The sequence below is a fragment of the Ctenopharyngodon idella genome, chromosome 22, assembly GCF_019924925.1.
Source record: "Ctenopharyngodon idella isolate HZGC_01 chromosome 22, HZGC01, whole genome shotgun sequence".
Classification (NCBI taxonomy): Eukaryota; Metazoa; Chordata; class Actinopteri; order Cypriniformes; family Xenocyprididae; genus Ctenopharyngodon; species Ctenopharyngodon idella.
The window spans coordinates 23,466,341-23,483,287 of record NC_067241.1 but is presented as its reverse complement, the minus strand read 5'-3'; the positions used below and the strand labels follow the sequence as shown (position 1 = coordinate 23,483,287).

The following is a 16,947-nucleotide window of genomic DNA, read 5'->3' as shown; positions in this document are numbered from 1 at the left end:
ACCAAAACAATGGTTTAACCTTCAATTACCTTTTCATTGTGGTTGTTCTTTCATGGCAATTCATGTAATTCAATAAAAATTATCAGGTTAGAAGTCATTTTGTGCATTTCAAAGAGTGTGTGTGTGTGAGTGTGAGTGTGTGTGTGTGTGTGTGTGTGTGTGTGTGTGTGTGTGTGTGTGTGTGTGTGTGTGTGCGCGTTTTTGTGACATATCAGGACACACATTTGTATAATGACATGGGTATGACATAGGTATTACAAGGAAAGGATGACTTATGAGGACATTACCCCATGTCCCCATTTTTCAAAAGACTTATACAGAATTCTCATACAGAATGAGTTTTTCTGAGAAAGTAAATATGAAGCTTTCCGTGATGGGTAGGTTTAGGGGTAGGGGTAGTGTAGGACGATAAAAAATACGGTTTGTACGGTATAAAAACCATTACGCCTATGGAATGTCCCCACAATTCACAAAAACAAACCTGTGTGTGTGTGTGTGTATGTGAGTGTGAGCGTGTGTGTGTGTGTGTGTGTGTGTGTGTGTGTGTGTGTGTGTGTGTGTGTGTGCACTAGACTTTTGGTATTTTGAGCACACACCGGTCAAATCTAAATGCACCCTGGCTTTGCCTGAGCACTAATTCCTTTGGGATTGTGATGCTCTGGCAGCAAGCTCTCCCCAGCTGGCATCCCCAAAAGGTTAAAAAGACAGTGAAAGAGGGGAAAAGATATGGATGAATAAATAGCAAAATCATGACCAGAACATGACAACTGGAGTGTGTTGCTGTATCAAATCCCTTAGGATTTTTATTTTTATTTTTATTTTGTTGAAACCTAAAGAGGACTATGTGAGCATAGGTCACCTTTTTCAATAGATGGATGTTGGTGGAGGATGATGATGGAAAACAACTCACCTTGATCTAGTTTTCCCCTGGTCTTTTTCATTACTGACAACAGCGGGTAGCTATGAGACATAGGCTTGATATAGGGTGCACTTTTGTGGTTTATTTTTTGGTTTATTTTTAAAGATGCATTCAGTTATTCTTTGGCTAACGTTAGCATTGTTGTTCTTTGTATACTTTAAGTTAGTGATTGTTGGATGAGTGATTTGTGATTTGGAGCATTTATCAAACAGCCAAAGTCATGTGATTTAGGCAAACAAGGCCACGGCTAGTTTTTGTAGTCCGCGGGTTGAAGCGACCCCCACACCTGAGGTACACGATTAGGCTAGTTTCGATTAGCAATTGGGAGGGTTTTGTTGTGCAGACCTGGCAACCCTGATCAAAATGATAAGTTATGATACATCATAAGTTTCTAAATTTCAAATGTCACTTTATTTCCTACCTCTGAGTTACTGACTTGTGCATGTTTTTATGTAACATTGTTTTCTTTAGTTCTTTGTTGGCATGAAATCAAAGTACAATGTGAATAAAGTTGGCATGAAATCAAGTAGGCTACGAATACCACAATAGTGTTAGACGCTGCACTGCCATCTATCAACGTGGGTCAGCGTGATTGTCTCCCGAGTTCTATGTAAATTACACTGATACTAGCGAGTTTTAGAGAGTGACCAACACAATAATAGTAGGCATAACATTATGACCACCTTCCTAATATTGTGTTGGTCCCTCTTTTGCTGCCAAAACAGTCCTGACCCGTCGAGGCATGGACTCCACTAGACCCCTGAAGGTGTGCTGTGGTATCTGGCACCAAGATGTTAGCAGCAGATCCTTTAAGTCCTGTAAGTTGCGAGGTGGAGCCTCCATGGATCGGACTTGTTTGTTCAGCACATCCCACAAATGCTCAATTGGATTGAGATCTGGGGAATTTGAAGGCCACGTCAACACCTCAAACTTCTTGTTGTGCTCCTCAAACCATTCCTGAACCATTTTTTGCTTTGTGGCAGGTGCATTATCCTGCTGAAAGAGGCCACAGCCACCAGGGAATACCGTTTCCTTGAAAGGGTGTACATGGTCTGCAACAATGCTTAGGTAGGTGTTATGTGTCAAGGTAGCATCCACATGGATGGCAGAACCCAAGGTTTCCCAGCAGAACATTGCCTAAAGCATCACACTGCCTCCGCCGGCTTGCCTTCTTCCCATAGTGCATCCTGGTGCCATGTGTTCCCCAGGTAAGCAACGCACACGCACCTGGCCATCCACGTTATGTAAAAGAAAACGTGATTCATCAGACCAGGCCACCTTCTTCCATTGCTCCGTGGTCCAGTTCTAATGCTCACATGCCCACTGTTGGCTCTTTCGGCAGTGGACAGGGGTCAGCATGGGTACCCTGACTGGTTTGCGGCTATGCAGCCCCATATGCACAAACTTTGATGCATTGTGCATTCTGACACCTTTCTATCAGAACCAGCATTAACTTCTTGAGCAATTTTGATCTACAGTAGCTCGTCTGTTGGATCGGACCACACGGGCCAGCCTTCGCTCTCCACGTGCATCAATGAGGCTTGGCCGCCCATGACCATATAATGCATGTTGAGTTGTCTGTAATATTTCTGTCACTATATGGTGAAATATTTTATATTTGTTTATCTGCCAAAATACTATTTTTCTGTGGGAAATTTGATTATTTTGGGCTTTGTGATGCAGTAACTGCATGTTTTTTTTGTTTTGTTTTTTTTTTCTTTCTTTTGCACTTCAAAGTTGAAAAATATGTGTGTTGCATTTTGCCTTGTAAAACATATTATGCACGTAATACTAATATTAATTAATTTTGTTTTGAGTTCTTTCTGCAGGTATGCCATGAAAAAAAAAATGGACTTAAGAGTCAACTGTTTATTATTTTGTTCTGTTTAGTTTGTTCTGTTAAGTCTGTTCATGTGCTCAGTTAATTATGAGAAAATATTTTCTACATGTTCAAGGCTTTGTATTAAATGTTTATTTTGATATGATTAAATACAGAATATTTGACATTAATGCCCATACGCTGTGTCTTAAATTTGTAATGACATGAACATGAAGGTAATAATACATTGGTTGAAAGCATTAAAATCCTTTGTTGAATTGTTATTAAATGGTAGCAGAAATCTATTACATTATACATTATTACAATTATTTTAGTTAATACTTTAGTTAATAATATTTTAGTTAATTTGTATATTTATATTTTAAAATTATTAACTATATTTAAATAATAATTTAAAAAAAAAACAGAATATATTTAACTGTGTTCCATAAGGTTAAGAACATCCTTTTCTTGACCATTTGTTGAAAAACAGTAAAGAATTGTTAAGTCCTTCATTTGTACTCTATTCATGGAGTGTGCCATATGTAGAGCTTTAAGCAGGAGGCCATTTCATTGTCTCAGCCTGTGTATGTGTGTGTGTTCGCACTTCTCTCCTTAAGGGTGATAGGATGCAACAATGTGTCACAAGGAAGCAATCTGTCAGCTCGGATCAATACTTGCTCTTAGCTTCCCACCTGCATCGCAATGGTTCTATCAAAGCCCTTCAAGAACAAGACCGACACACATTCTTAATTTAACACTAGCAAAGTGATTTATCTCATATCCCACCTGAATTTTTCCCATTAATGGAATACACCACATTTCATTTGAAATAACAGCAGTTAATTCCATGTCTATAGCAAATCTCATCATTTGTTTACTGATATAATTAAATGATGCATGAAACTGTGATGAGACTCTAACACTGACCTAATGCCTGCCTACAATTCACTAACTGTCTAATTTTCCTCCTCTCTCTTTTAACCAATTATATTATGCAAATATGAGCACAAATTCCCATCTCTTGAAGCACTGAACTGTATGTTATATTAATACAGTTTGTCTTAATCTACACCAGGACTGTGTAATAATCATCATGGTCATTTGTATTGTAATCCAATAATTTAAACATCACAGTCTTGTTTGTAGACTTGTTATCACTGAAGATGCATCTGTCTCGATCCATCCAGACAGTTCTATGACTCAAATAACATTGTTATAATGTAATCACATGTAAACAGCCCCGCTGCTAGAATCTAACATTTTCAATTTTGGAAGCAAAAGATTCAGCATGAAATCACAGTCAAGGGGGAAATCGCAACATTAAGTTTGACTGAGAGAGCCCTTGAAGCCAACATAAAATCAAAATGGACCCTTTTAGATAACATTAGCCAATAGCCAAATTACAGTTATGCACTGTTTCACCATCCAATCAAATCCCAATGGATAAAATCAAGTCCCGCCCAAGATTTGATCCACTTGGAAGAAAACTCACATTATGTGAGTAAAGTGTGTTGCAAGCATTAACTTTACATGAGATATGGACAAGGGACATGGTCTGTGAACTGAATTGGATATATGTGCTTAACATGACCTGAAGAGTTCAACTATGTATATACATCAATATCTGTGTGCAGTGTGATGTATTGGGGGTTCATATAGGTGTCGTACCAAGAGCTGCCAGAGCAGGGCAGTTAAATACATGAACAGTCTTCGTACAAAGTTTTACTAACTTGCTTTTAATTCCATTTGCTGTATGTCCATGAGTGTGTGCATGTAACATTTAAATAAGCACATGATTTTATAAACAAATTATGAATGAGGAATACTACAGCATAATCAATTCATAAGGAAAAACAGTAAAACAAAAAAAGTGGTAATGCAAAGTTCCAAAGTTAGAAAGTGCAAGCTAGTACAGAGATATAGGCTAAAAAGAACAAAAACTTGGATTTATATGTGTTGGAAGATTGATTCTGGAAATACAACATTTGAGGAACTCTTCTCAGAAGTCTATTCTCTGCCAAAACCACAGAACAACACAGCTTGGGCAAAATTGTTTCTTAAAGGGGCAATTCACAGCTAGCAAAATGGACTTTCAATAAAACTTGGCTGCATGTGTGGTGTAAATGCAAAGAAAAAAAAAAATAAAATTTATATATATATATATATAAATTTTTTTTTTTTCTTTGCATTTATATATATATATATATATATATATATATATATATATATATATATATATATATATATATAAATCGGACACAAAACACATCTTTGTGAGAATTGATCGTATTGTTCAACGGAAAGTTTTTAATGCTTAAATCCCAAAGGAAGATGAAAATGAAGATAGTATAACACAAGGTTTATTAGATAAATCTAAATAGACAGCCAACACTTGAGCGTGTAAACATGAACACAAACAACACGTTCTCACTCCCAACTCGTCACATATGGACACTTGGTCAGAACCCCTTGGTGTCACTTTTTAACGCACTGGGTATCCCTTTGGCGTCATTTTTCAACGTGCAGGGCAGTCCGATAGACATCTATGGAACCCTGAACAGGAGCCTGTTGAAATTTGACGTCTTGGGTAAGCACACCGCAGCCCGTTGTCTGCTGTGGATGGGTCGAGACTACAATAAATAAGAATAAATAGGAATAGGGTACAGTAAATGATCTATGCCGGGGCTGGTCAAATGGCGGCCCCCAGATCATCTTTATCTGGCCACCCAACTGGTTTTTAATGTTAAGAAATCCCTCGCAGTCTGATATGAAAGTGCCCTCTGCGCAAAAGGGTTAGCGTTCACAGACAACAGCATCCAGCGTTGAGTTAAACAACTCTCAACTGCAGGTAAAACAGCATTCAGAGCTGAGTTTAACACGGTGCGTGCAAGTAAGCAGTTTAAAGGGGTAATTCACCCAAAAATGAAAATTCTATCACCATTTACTCACCCTCAAGTTGTTCCAAATCTGTATAAATTTCTTTGTTCTGTTATATCTTCCTTTGTGTTCAACAGAACAAAGAAAATTATACAGATTTTGAACAACTTGAGGGTGAGTAGGCCTAAATGATGATAGAATTTTCATTTTTGGGTGAACTATCCCTTTAAACGTTTTCTGGTCATAGGGTAAGTGACTGATTAGAGGTGATGCATGCCATGCTGGATAATGTATTTTTATCGGAGACTGGTTGATGTTGATAAATAAATAAATAAATATGTATATATGCTACGATTGTGTTCGATTAATCAATGTTTTGTTTAATTACTTATTAAAAATCCTCTAAATTAATAACGCTGACGTCATTGTATGGGGCGATCGTGATCCCAAGGTCCACTGCGATTTTCCACTCGGTAAGTAGAAAGGTTAATTAATAGAGATGGAGACTATTCATAAATTTACACAACAAAAACTGTTGAATCAGGACAAAAAGTTGTGTTTAGTACCTTTAGAAGTGTAAGATAGCAATGTATTAGGATGGTAAATGATAGAAAACTTGGTTTGTTTTCCAGCCCAGTAATTGTTTAGAATCCACACAAAATTATATAATCAACGCCCAAATAATATTTATAATAAACAATATAAATGAATTACAACATCATCACAATTTCTCGATACGAAATAAAACAATCCATGTGTATAATTAATGTAATAATAAGTAATGTTGTCATAACTTATTGATTGATTCAAATAATTTTTTAACAATGAGTTCTGCTGTGGCTTTGTTTGGAACTTTTTTTGTAACAGAGCAAAGCTTACATTATTAACAATTTTTGTGTAAAATGTAATTAACAATATTAACTTTTTGATTATTGAACTGTAACAAATTAATGTCACATACACTTGAGCCCAATCTGGCAACATAGATGAAGAGAATACTGGTGTAAAATGTTCAAATCTGTTTGTTTTTTTTGTTTGTTTGTTTGTTTGTTTGTTTTTCTTTTTTCTTATTAGGTCCTTTAAATTTGCCAGCTTCACTCGACCACATACATACACACACACACACACACACACACACACACACACACACACACACAAACAAATAATAAAGGCACTTTTAAGAGCCTGTCCGTCTTGTTAACCTGTACTCATCAGTCTCTCTGTAGCTCTCTCTGTCTCTCTCTGTCCCCCATCCCTGTTTCTGTTTATCTATATTTGTTTTATCCGTCCATCTCTTTGTTGTGAGTCTTTCTGTCTGTTTGTGTTTCTGCCCATCACCATGTCCATGAGTGATTCAGAACTCCAAGAACATCTCATGGTCTTGGATAACTTGGTTGTTCATCAAGAACTGAAGGATGAGCTCCAAAGTCTTGATGACTTTCTAGGTGACACAGTTAAATAAGACAGTGTCTTTAGGACCTTGAAAAATGCTTTATTTCTTTTTCAATCCTTTCTCAAAGTCCTTGTGGCAGTGTTCTGAACTCGTAGAGTCCAAACTTGATGTGAATTGGTTGAGGTATTCACACTTCTGTGGGTGCAGTTGCATTGGTTTTTATTCCAGGTGTGGTTTCCACTGTGTATGCACAGTTTCCTGGATGACTAAAAGGACATATAGGACATGTTCCTTGCAGTATTCCTGTCCATTTTTGGTGGTTTCAAGCCAATATGTATAGAAAATGTCTTTCTTTCTGAGCATTTCTTTGTTCTTGCTGTGCTCTAGCCAGAACCGGTTTGGCAGCCCTAGGGGTCCGTGGTCATTCACACCTTGGACTCAGGCATGAAGGGCTGAGGTGAACAAAGGCAACTCGTGATGAGATTAGCGACCCATGATCAAATGGGCCGTTGATGTCATCTTTCCTGTCCTCCACCTTTGGCAGTCCTAATTACAATAGTCATTTAATTGTTGTTGAGAGTTCTATCAAACTCTTTTGTAATAATCAAAGTGGGACAAAGGGATGTCTGTTGTGAAGCTCTGGTGCCATCACGTCTGCTGTTCACTACAAGTCTGATTTGTCCTTTCCAGTGTGCCACTGTGAGTGAGTTTTCAAATTTATTCACAATTCGTTTGCCAATTCTGTGATCCCAATAACACTGGACAATCTTTCTGGTACTCCACACCTTGGGATAACTTCTCTTATTAGAGCTTTTGCTACAGTCATAGCATCAGCTTTTCTACTTGGAAAACACTCAACCCACTTTGAAAACATATCAACAATGTCAACTCAAAGAAATCCATTGTGATGTACTGAAAAGGAAGTTCTGGTGCGGGGTGGGCGGAGTAAGTTTGTGGCTTACTTCGTCTTCCCACGTTATTTGGCCTCCCAGAAAGTTCCAATAAAAATATTCATTGCCAATTTTGAGGTGTGGTCTGCCCCGTGAGACCACGCTACAAAATTTGGATACAATTGTTTTTGCAGGCTTTTTTTTTTTTTTTTTTAATACTTGATCGGTCGACGGTGATCACCATGGGGTTGTGTTAGAACCACAGACATGAACCCCCAATTTTTCAGAAATGAAGAGCTCAAAAGATTTTGAATAGTCAGACGTGGTGCATTTGAGAGAGAGTCATTTAAATTTTTCAAATGCAACCTGTCATTCCTCTGTCCATACCAATTTGTCAGTTAGGATTTTCTGCTCATGAGCTGCTGTTAGTAGAGGATTTGAAATTTCTGCTTTATCTTGGATCCATGGCCTACAATATCCCATAACTCCCAGAAATTACATCATTTGTGATTTTGTGACGAGCTAAAGTGCTTCAAATTGTTCAAATCCTAGCATGCAACCCTTTGCTGAAATGAGGTGACCAAGGTACCTAACTTCCTGCTGCACTAACTGTAGATTTGATTTCGACACTTTGTGCCCATTCTCTGCTAAAAACTCTAGTAATAAGTACCAGTTTGGCATAATTTGCACAAAAGCACCTCCAGAACTGAACACTTCCATACTATCGTTTGAAATGATAATGATCAATTCCAATTTGGATAATAAATCTCTAGTCAACAAATTTACAGGGCATGTTTCAGAAACCAGGAAAGAATGGGTCACCTGTTACAGTTTGTTTGTTTGTTACCCTCAATGGCATTGTCAACTTATCAACCAATGGTATGCCAAATAACAAATATGTTGTTTGGGTTTTGCCAGAATAAGCTAAATTTGGACGTTTTAGAGCAGTCTCTGCAGTGATCATAGAAAATGTGGCACCTGTGTCCACCAAAAAATGGTAATGAATGTCCAACTTCAACTTGAATAGTCATTATGGGATTTTGTCTTAGGTTGTCAGTTATTTGCAATAGTTGTTCTGGTTAAGTGTCTTCCACCTTATCTTACTCATGGTTTCTCACATTTGATGATGGAAACCAAGGACTGTTAGGGGGAAGGAGGAGATGGTTCATGTGTAAGATGTTTTCGCTCTCGTGGACAATCCTTTTTTTTTTCATAGACAAAAAAATTGCTATAATCATGAGGTTGATTCTGTGTTAAAACAATCTTTCAAGGTAGCCCTTGAATACTCTACTACTTTAAGATAGCCATCCAATGTTAAAAAGGTCTTTTGCACCATTCCCTAATCATTCTTCTAATTAATGATCTTTCAAGTCAGTCTTTGAACACTTTTGCTGCTAAAATGTCCCTTGCGATCTAAAACCATGCTCCAGGTGAGGCTTGAACTCACATCCTGGGCATTGCTCTGATGCGTACTGCCTTAAAAGACCGATTGCGCTACTAGAGCTTCTAAAGCAAAGCTACATTACCGAATACCATGTGGAGAAGCGAACCAAAATGGACAATTTTAAAACAATGCTAAGCTTGATTACACCAGTCCCTATCTGTAAGCCTCTCTTGATGAATGATTGGCACACATTCTACCTATTATGTACCTCAATTGTAGATACCTATCCAAAACAATGCTGGGCTATCATTTAGCTCTTGAACTCTCTGTTAATTATCCATGACCATGCAGTGTTAGACAGGTCTTTTGCATCATTCTCTGAGAATTCTTCTTAATTAATAACAGACATGCAACGTTCAACTGATTTTTTTTATTTAGACCTTGAAATCTTCTGCTACTATGTTGTCATTTGCTATTTAAAACCATGCTCTAGGTGAGGCTCGAACTCACAACCTCAGCATTGCTCTGCTTTGTACTGCCTTATAAGTACCGCGCGCTGACCGATTGTGCCACTGGAGCTTCTCATACATAATAACAATACAAAACAATCTATAGGGAAGCGAACAAAAATGGACCATTTTAAAACAATGCTAAGCTTGATTACACCAGTCCCTATCTGTAAGCCTCTCTTGATGAATAATTGGCACACATTCTACCTATTATGTACCTCAATTGAAGATACCTATCCAAAACAACTCTGGGCTATCATTTAGCTCTTGAACTCTCTGTTAATTATCCATGACCATGCAGTGTTAGAAAGGTCTTTTCCATAATTCTCTGAGAATTCTTCTTAATTAATATCAGACATACAACGTTCAACTGATTGTTTTATTTAGACCTTGAAATCTTCTGCTACCATATTGTCATTTGCTTTCTAAAACCATGCTCCAGGTGAGGCTCGAACTCACAACCTCGGCATTGCTCTGCTTTGTACTGCCTTATAAGTACCGCGCGCTGACCGATTGCGCCACTGGAGCTTCTGATACATAGCGACAATACAAAACAATCTATAGGGAAGCGAACAAAAATGGACCATTTTAAAACAATGCTAAGCTTGATTACACCAGCTCTACCTGTAAGCCTCTCATGACTAATAATTGGCACACATTCTACCAAATATGTACCTCAATTGAAGATACCTATCAATAAAATTCTGGGCTATCATTTAGCTCTTGAACTCTCTGTTAATTAACCATGACCATGCAGTGTTAGAAAGGTCTTTTCCATCATTCTCTGAGAATTCTTCTTAATTACTATCAGACATACAACGTTCAACTGATTGTTTTATTTAGACCTTGAAATCTTCTGCTACCATATTGTCATTTGCTTTCTAAAACCATGCTCCAGGTGAGGCTCGAACTCACAACCTCGGCATTGCTCTGCTTTGTACTGCCTTATAAGTACCGCGCGCTGACCGATTGCGCCACTGGAGCTTCAGATACATAACCACAATACAAAACAATCTGTAGGGAAGAGAACAAAAATGGACAATTTTAAAACAATGCTTATCTTGAGTACACAAGCCCCTACCTGCAAGCCTCTCTTGACGAATGATAGGCACACATTCTACCTATGATATTCCTTAATTGAAGATACCTATCCAAAACAATTCTGGGCTATCATTTAGCTCTTGAACTCTCTGTTAATTAACCATGACCATGCAGTGTTAGAAAGGTCTTTTCCATCATTCTCTGAGAATTCTTCTTAATTAATATCAGACATACAACGTTCAACTGATTGTTTTATTTAGACCTTGAAATCTTCTGCTACCATATTGTCATTTGCTTTCTAAAACCATGCTCCAGGTGAGGCTCGAACTCACAACCTCGGCATTGCTCTGCTTTGTACTGCCTTATAAGTACCGCGCGCTGACCGATTGCGCCACTGGAGCTTCTGATACATAACAACAATACAAAACAATCTATAGGGAAGCGAACAAAAATGGACCATTTTAAAACAATGCTAAGCTTGATTACACCAGTCCCTATCTGTAAGCCTCTCTTGATGAATAATTGGCACACATTCTACCTATTATGTACCTCAATTGAAGATACCTATCCAAAACAATGCTGGGCTATCCATTATACCTTAATTTCTCTTTTAATTAACCATGACCATGCAGTGTTAGAAAGGTCTTTTCCATCATTCTCTGAGAATTCTTCTTAATTAATATCAGACATACAACGTTCAACTGATTGTTTTATTTAGACCTTGAAATCTTCTGCTACCATATTGTCATTTGCTTTCTAAAACCATGCTCCAGGTGAGGCTCGAACTCACAACCTCGGCATTGCTCTGCTTTGTACTGCCTTATAAGTACCGCGCGCTGACCGATTGCGCCACTGGAGCTTCTGATACATAACGACAATACAAAACAATCTATAGGGAAGCGAACAAAAACGGACCATTTTAAAACAATGCTAAGCTTGATTACACCAGCTCCTACCTGTAAGCCTCTCATGACTAATAATTGGCACACATTCTACCAAATATGTACCTCAATTGAAGATACCTATCCAAAACAACTCTGGGCTATCATTTAGCTCTTGAACTCTCTGTTAATTAACCATGACCATGCAGTGTTAGAAAGGTCTTTTCCATCATTCTCTGAGAATTCTTCTTAATTACTATCAGACATACAAAGTTCAACTGATTGTTTTATTTAGACCTTGAAATCTTCTGCTACCATATTGTCATTTGCTTTCTAAAACCATGCTCCAGGTGAGGCTTGAACTCACAACCTCGGCATTGCTCTGCTTTGTACTGCCTTATAAGTACCGCGCGCTGACCGATTGCGCCACTGGAGCTTCAGATACATAACCACAATACAAAACAATCTGTAGGGAAGAGAACAAAAATGGACAATTTTAAAACAATGCTTATCTTGAGTACACAAGCCCCTACCTGCAAGCCTCTCTTGACGAATGATTGGCACACATTCTACCTATGATATTCCTTAATTGAAGATACCTATCCAAAACAATGCTGGGCTATCCATTATACCTTAATTTCTCTTTTAATTAACCATGACCATGCAGTGTTAGAAAGGTCTTTTCCATCATTCTCTGAGAATTCTTCTTAATTAATAACAGACATGCAACGTTCAACTGATTTTTTTTATTTAGACCTTGAAATCTTCTGCTACTATATTGTCATTTGCTTTTTAAAACCATGCTCCATGTGAGGCTCGAACTCACAACCTCGGCATTTCTCCGCTTTGTACTGCCTTATAAGTACCGCGCGCTGACCGATTGCGCCACTGGAGCTTCTGACACATAGCGACAATACAAAACAATCTATAGGGAAGCGAACAAAAACGGACAGTTTTAAAACAATGCTAAGCTTGATTACACCAACTCCTACCTGTAAGCCTCTCATGACTAATAATTGGCACACATTCTACCTATTATGTACCTCAATTGAAGATACCTATCCAAAACAATGCTGGGCTATCATTATACCTTGAACTCTCTTTTAATTAACCATGACCATGCAGTGTTAGAAAGGTCTTTTCCATCATTCTCTGAGAATTCTTCTTAATTAATATCAGACATACAACGTTCAACTGATTGTTTTATTTAGACCTTGAAATCTTCTGCTACTATATTGTCATTTGCTTTCTAAAACCATGCTCCAGGTGAGGCTCGAACTCACAACCTCGGCATTGCTCTGCTTTGTACTGCCTTATAAGTACCGCGCGCTGACCGATTGCGCCACTGGAGCTTCTGATACATAGCCGACAATACAAAACAATCTATAGGGAAGCGAACAAAAATGGACAATTTTAAAACAATGCTTAGCTTGAGTACACAAGCTCCTACCTGTAAGCCTCTCATGACTAATAATTGGCACACATTCTACCTATATATGTACCTCAATTGAAGATACCTATCCAAAACAACTCTGGGCTATCATTATACCTTAATTTCTCTTTTAATTAACCATGACCATGCAGTGTTAGAAAGGTCTTTTCCATCATTCTCTGAGAATTCTTCTTAATTAATAACAGACATGCAACGTTCAACTGATTTTTTTTATTTAGACCTTGAAATCTTCTGCTACTATATTGTCATTTGCTATTTAAAACCATGCTCCATGTGAGGCTCGAACTCACAACCTCAGCATTCCTTCGCTTTGTACTGCCTTATAAGTACCGCACGCTGACCGATTGCGCCACTGGAGCTTCTGACACATAGCAACAATACAAAACAATCTATAGGGAAGCGAACAAAAACGGACAGTTTTAAAACAATGCTAAGCTTGATTACACCAACTCCTACCTGTAAGCCTCTCATGACTAATAATTGGCACACATTCTACCTATTATGTACCTCAATTGTAGATACCTATCCAAAACAATGCTGGGCTATTCATTATACCTTGAACTCTCTTTTAATTAACCATGACCATGCAGTGTTAGAAAGGTCTTTTCCATCATTCTCTGAGAGTTCTTCTTAATTAATATCAGACATACAACGTTCAACTGATTGTTTTATTTAGACCTTGAAATCTTCTGCTACCATATTGTCATTTGCTTTCTAAAACCATGCTCCAGGTGAGGCTCGAACTCACAACCTCGGCATTGCTCTGCTTTGTACTGCCTTATAAGTACCGCGCGCTGACCGATTGCGCCACTGGAGCTTCTGACACATAGCGACAATACAAAACAATCTATAGGGAAGCGAACAAAAACGGACACTTTTAAAACAATGCTAAGCTTGATTACACCAACTCCTACCTGTAAGCCTCTCATGACTAATAATTGGCACACATTCTACCTATTATGTACCTCAATTGAAGATACCTATACAAAACAACTCTGGGCTATCATTTAGCTCTTGAACTCTCTATTAATTAACCATGACCATGCAGTGTTAGAAAGGTCTTTTCCATCATTCTCTGAGAATTCTTCTTAATTAATACCAGACATACAACGTTCAACTGATTGTTTTATTTAGACCTTGAAATCTTCCGCTACTATATTGTCATTTGCTATTTAAAACCATGCTCCAGGTGAGGCTCGAACTCACAACCTCGGCATTGCTCTGCTTTGTACTGCCTTATAAGTACCGCGCGCTGACCGATTGCGCCACTGGAGCGTCTGATACATAGCGACAATACAAAACAATCTATAGGGAAGAGAACAAAAATGGACAATTTTAAAACAATGCTTATCTTGAGTACACCAGCTCTTACCTGTAAGCCTCTCATGACTAATAATTGGCACACATTCTACCAAATATGTACCTCAATTGAAGATACCTATCAATAAAATTCTGGGCTATCATTTAGCTCTTGAACTCTCTGTTAATTAACCATGACCATGCAGTGTTAGAAAGGTATTTTCAATCATTCTCTGAGAGTTCTTCTTAATTACTATCAGACATACAACGTTCAACTGATTGTTTTATTTAGACCTTGAAATCTTCTGCTACCATATTGTCATTTGCTTTCTAAAACCATGCTCCAGGTGAGGCTCGAACTCACAACCTCGGCATTGCTCTGCTTTGTACTGCCTTATAAGTACCGCGCGCTGACCGATTGCGCCACTGGAGCTTCTGATACATAGCCGACAATACAAAACAATCTATAGGGAAGAGAACAAAAATGGACAATTTTAAAACAATGCTTAGCTTGATTACACAAGCTCCTACCTGCAAGCCTCTCTTGACTAATAATTGGCACACATTCTACCTATGATATTCCTTAATTGAAGATACCTATCCAAAACAATTCTGGGCTATCATTTAGCTCTTGAACTCTCTGTTAATTAACCATGACCATGCAGTGTTAGAAAGGTCTTTTCCATCATTCTCTGAGAGTTCTTCTTAATTAATATCAGACATACAACGTTCAACTGATTGTTTTATTTAGACCTTGAAATCTTCTGCTACCATATTGTCATTTGCTTTCTAAAACCATGCTCCAGGTGAGGCTCGAACTCACAACCTCGGCATTGCTCTGCTTTGTACTGCCTTATAAGTACCGCGCGCTGACCGATTGCGCCACTGGAGCTTCTCATACATAAGGACAATACAAAACAATCTATAGGGAAGCGAACAAAAATGTACCATTTTGAAACAATGCTAAGCTTGATTACACCAGCTCCTACCTGTAAGCCTCTCATGACTAATAATTGGCACACATTCTACCTGTTATGTACCTCAATTGAAGATACCTATCCAAAACAACTCTGGGCTATCATTTAGCTCTTGAACTCTCTGTTAATTAACCATGACCATGCAGTGTTAGAAAGGTCTTTTCCATCATTCTCTGAGAATTCTTCTTAATTACTATCAGACATACAACGTTCAACTGATTTTTTTATTCAGACCTTGAAATCTTCTGCTACCATATTGTCGTTTGCTTTCTAAAACCATGCTCCAGGTGAGGCTCGAACTCACAACCTCGGCATTGCTCTGCTTTGTACTGCCTTATAAGTACCGCGCGCTGACCGATTGCGCCACTGGAGCTTCAGATACATAACCACAATACAAAACAATCTGTAGGGAAGAGAACAAAAATGGACAATTTTAAAACAATGCTTATCTTGAGTACACAAGCCCCTACCTGCAAGCCTCTCTTGACGAATGATTGGCACACATTCTACCTATGATATTCCTTAATTGAAGATACCTATCCAAAACAATGCTGGGCTATCCATTATACCTTAATTTCTCTTTTAATTAACCATGACCATGCAGTGTTAGAAAGGTCTTTTCCATCATTCTCTGAGAATTCTTCTTAATTAATAACAGACATGCAACGTTCAACTGATTTTTTTTATTTAGACCTTGAAATCTTCTGCTACTATATTGTCATTTGCTATTTAAAACCATGCTCCAGGTGAGGCTCGAACTCACAACCTCGGCATTGCTCTGCTTTGTACTGCCTTATAAGTACCGCGCGCTGACCGATTGCGCCACTGGAGCGTCTGATACATAGCGACAATACAAAACAATCTATAGGGAAGCGAACAAAAATGTACCATTTTGAAACAATGCTAAGCTTGATTACACCAGCTCCTACCTGTAAGCCTCTCATGACTAATAATTGGCACACATTCTACCAAATATGTACCTCAATTGAAGATACCTATCCAAAACAACTCTGGGCTATCATTTAGCTCTTGAACTCTCTGTTAATTAACCATGACCATGCAGTGTTAGAAAGGTCTTTTCCATCATTCTCTGAGAATTCTTCTTAATTACTATCAGACATACAACGTTCAACTGATTGTTTTATTTAGACCTTGAAATCTTCTGCTACCATATTGTCGTTTGCTTTCTAAAACCATGCTCCAGGTGAGGCTTGAACTCACAACCTCGGCATTGCTCTGCTTTGTACTGCCTTATAAGTACCGCGCGCTGACCGATTGCGCCACTGGAGCGTCTGATACATAGCGACAATACAAAACAATCTATAGGGAAGCGAACAAAAACTGACAGTTTTAAAACAATGCTAAGCTTGATTACACCAGCTCCTACCTGTAAGCCTCTCATGACTAATAATTGGCACACATTCTACCAAATATGTACCTCAATTGAAGATACCTATCCAAAACAACTCTGGGCTATCATTTAGCTCTTGAACTCTCTGTTA

At 38.2% G+C, this 16,947-nt stretch overlaps 15 non-coding genes across 15 annotated transcripts; all 15 read right to left on the bottom strand.

The window, feature by feature from the left end:
- Positions 1-10,228: 10,228 nt before the first annotated feature.
- trnai-uau (transfer RNA isoleucine (anticodon UAU)) lies at positions 10,229-10,322 on the bottom strand. The gene is made up of 2 exons: positions 10,285-10,322; positions 10,229-10,264 (listed from the first exon to the last, which is right to left on the bottom strand). It is a non-coding gene; the product is annotated as a tRNA-Ile (tRNA).
- A 362-nt stretch (positions 10,323-10,684) lies between these two features.
- Positions 10,685-10,778, bottom strand: trnai-uau (transfer RNA isoleucine (anticodon UAU)). Its single transcript has 2 exons — positions 10,741-10,778; positions 10,685-10,720 (listed from the first exon to the last, which is right to left on the bottom strand). It is a non-coding gene; the product is annotated as a tRNA-Ile (tRNA).
- A 364-nt stretch (positions 10,779-11,142) lies between these two features.
- trnai-uau (transfer RNA isoleucine (anticodon UAU)) lies at positions 11,143-11,236 on the bottom strand. The gene is made up of 2 exons: positions 11,199-11,236; positions 11,143-11,178 (listed from the first exon to the last, which is right to left on the bottom strand). It is a non-coding gene; the product is annotated as a tRNA-Ile (tRNA).
- A 364-nt stretch (positions 11,237-11,600) lies between these two features.
- Positions 11,601-11,694, bottom strand: trnai-uau (transfer RNA isoleucine (anticodon UAU)). Its single transcript has 2 exons — positions 11,657-11,694; positions 11,601-11,636 (listed from the first exon to the last, which is right to left on the bottom strand). It is a non-coding gene; the product is annotated as a tRNA-Ile (tRNA).
- Positions 11,695-12,058: 364 nt separating this feature from the next.
- Positions 12,059-12,152, bottom strand: trnai-uau (transfer RNA isoleucine (anticodon UAU)). The gene is made up of 2 exons: positions 12,115-12,152; positions 12,059-12,094 (listed from the first exon to the last, which is right to left on the bottom strand). It is a non-coding gene; the product is annotated as a tRNA-Ile (tRNA).
- A 365-nt stretch (positions 12,153-12,517) lies between these two features.
- trnai-uau (transfer RNA isoleucine (anticodon UAU)) lies at positions 12,518-12,611 on the bottom strand. The gene is made up of 2 exons: positions 12,574-12,611; positions 12,518-12,553 (listed from the first exon to the last, which is right to left on the bottom strand). It is a non-coding gene; the product is annotated as a tRNA-Ile (tRNA).
- A 363-nt stretch (positions 12,612-12,974) lies between these two features.
- Positions 12,975-13,068, bottom strand: trnai-uau (transfer RNA isoleucine (anticodon UAU)). The gene is made up of 2 exons: positions 13,031-13,068; positions 12,975-13,010 (listed from the first exon to the last, which is right to left on the bottom strand). It is a non-coding gene; the product is annotated as a tRNA-Ile (tRNA).
- Positions 13,069-13,434: 366 nt separating this feature from the next.
- trnai-uau (transfer RNA isoleucine (anticodon UAU)) lies at positions 13,435-13,528 on the bottom strand. The gene is made up of 2 exons: positions 13,491-13,528; positions 13,435-13,470 (listed from the first exon to the last, which is right to left on the bottom strand). It is a non-coding gene; the product is annotated as a tRNA-Ile (tRNA).
- A 364-nt stretch (positions 13,529-13,892) lies between these two features.
- Positions 13,893-13,986, bottom strand: trnai-uau (transfer RNA isoleucine (anticodon UAU)). The gene is made up of 2 exons: positions 13,949-13,986; positions 13,893-13,928 (listed from the first exon to the last, which is right to left on the bottom strand). It is a non-coding gene; the product is annotated as a tRNA-Ile (tRNA).
- A 364-nt stretch (positions 13,987-14,350) lies between these two features.
- Positions 14,351-14,444, bottom strand: trnai-uau (transfer RNA isoleucine (anticodon UAU)). Its single transcript has 2 exons — positions 14,407-14,444; positions 14,351-14,386 (listed from the first exon to the last, which is right to left on the bottom strand). It is a non-coding gene; the product is annotated as a tRNA-Ile (tRNA).
- Positions 14,445-14,807: 363 nt separating this feature from the next.
- Positions 14,808-14,901, bottom strand: trnai-uau (transfer RNA isoleucine (anticodon UAU)). The gene is made up of 2 exons: positions 14,864-14,901; positions 14,808-14,843 (listed from the first exon to the last, which is right to left on the bottom strand). It is a non-coding gene; the product is annotated as a tRNA-Ile (tRNA).
- Positions 14,902-15,266: 365 nt separating this feature from the next.
- trnai-uau (transfer RNA isoleucine (anticodon UAU)) lies at positions 15,267-15,360 on the bottom strand. The gene is made up of 2 exons: positions 15,323-15,360; positions 15,267-15,302 (listed from the first exon to the last, which is right to left on the bottom strand). It is a non-coding gene; the product is annotated as a tRNA-Ile (tRNA).
- Positions 15,361-15,724: 364 nt separating this feature from the next.
- Positions 15,725-15,818, bottom strand: trnai-uau (transfer RNA isoleucine (anticodon UAU)). Its single transcript has 2 exons — positions 15,781-15,818; positions 15,725-15,760 (listed from the first exon to the last, which is right to left on the bottom strand). It is a non-coding gene; the product is annotated as a tRNA-Ile (tRNA).
- Positions 15,819-16,183: 365 nt separating this feature from the next.
- trnai-uau (transfer RNA isoleucine (anticodon UAU)) lies at positions 16,184-16,277 on the bottom strand. Its single transcript has 2 exons — positions 16,240-16,277; positions 16,184-16,219 (listed from the first exon to the last, which is right to left on the bottom strand). It is a non-coding gene; the product is annotated as a tRNA-Ile (tRNA).
- A 364-nt stretch (positions 16,278-16,641) lies between these two features.
- On the bottom strand, positions 16,642-16,735 carry trnai-uau (transfer RNA isoleucine (anticodon UAU)). The gene is made up of 2 exons: positions 16,698-16,735; positions 16,642-16,677 (listed from the first exon to the last, which is right to left on the bottom strand). It is a non-coding gene; the product is annotated as a tRNA-Ile (tRNA).
- Between the last annotated feature and the right edge of the window lie 212 nt (positions 16,736-16,947).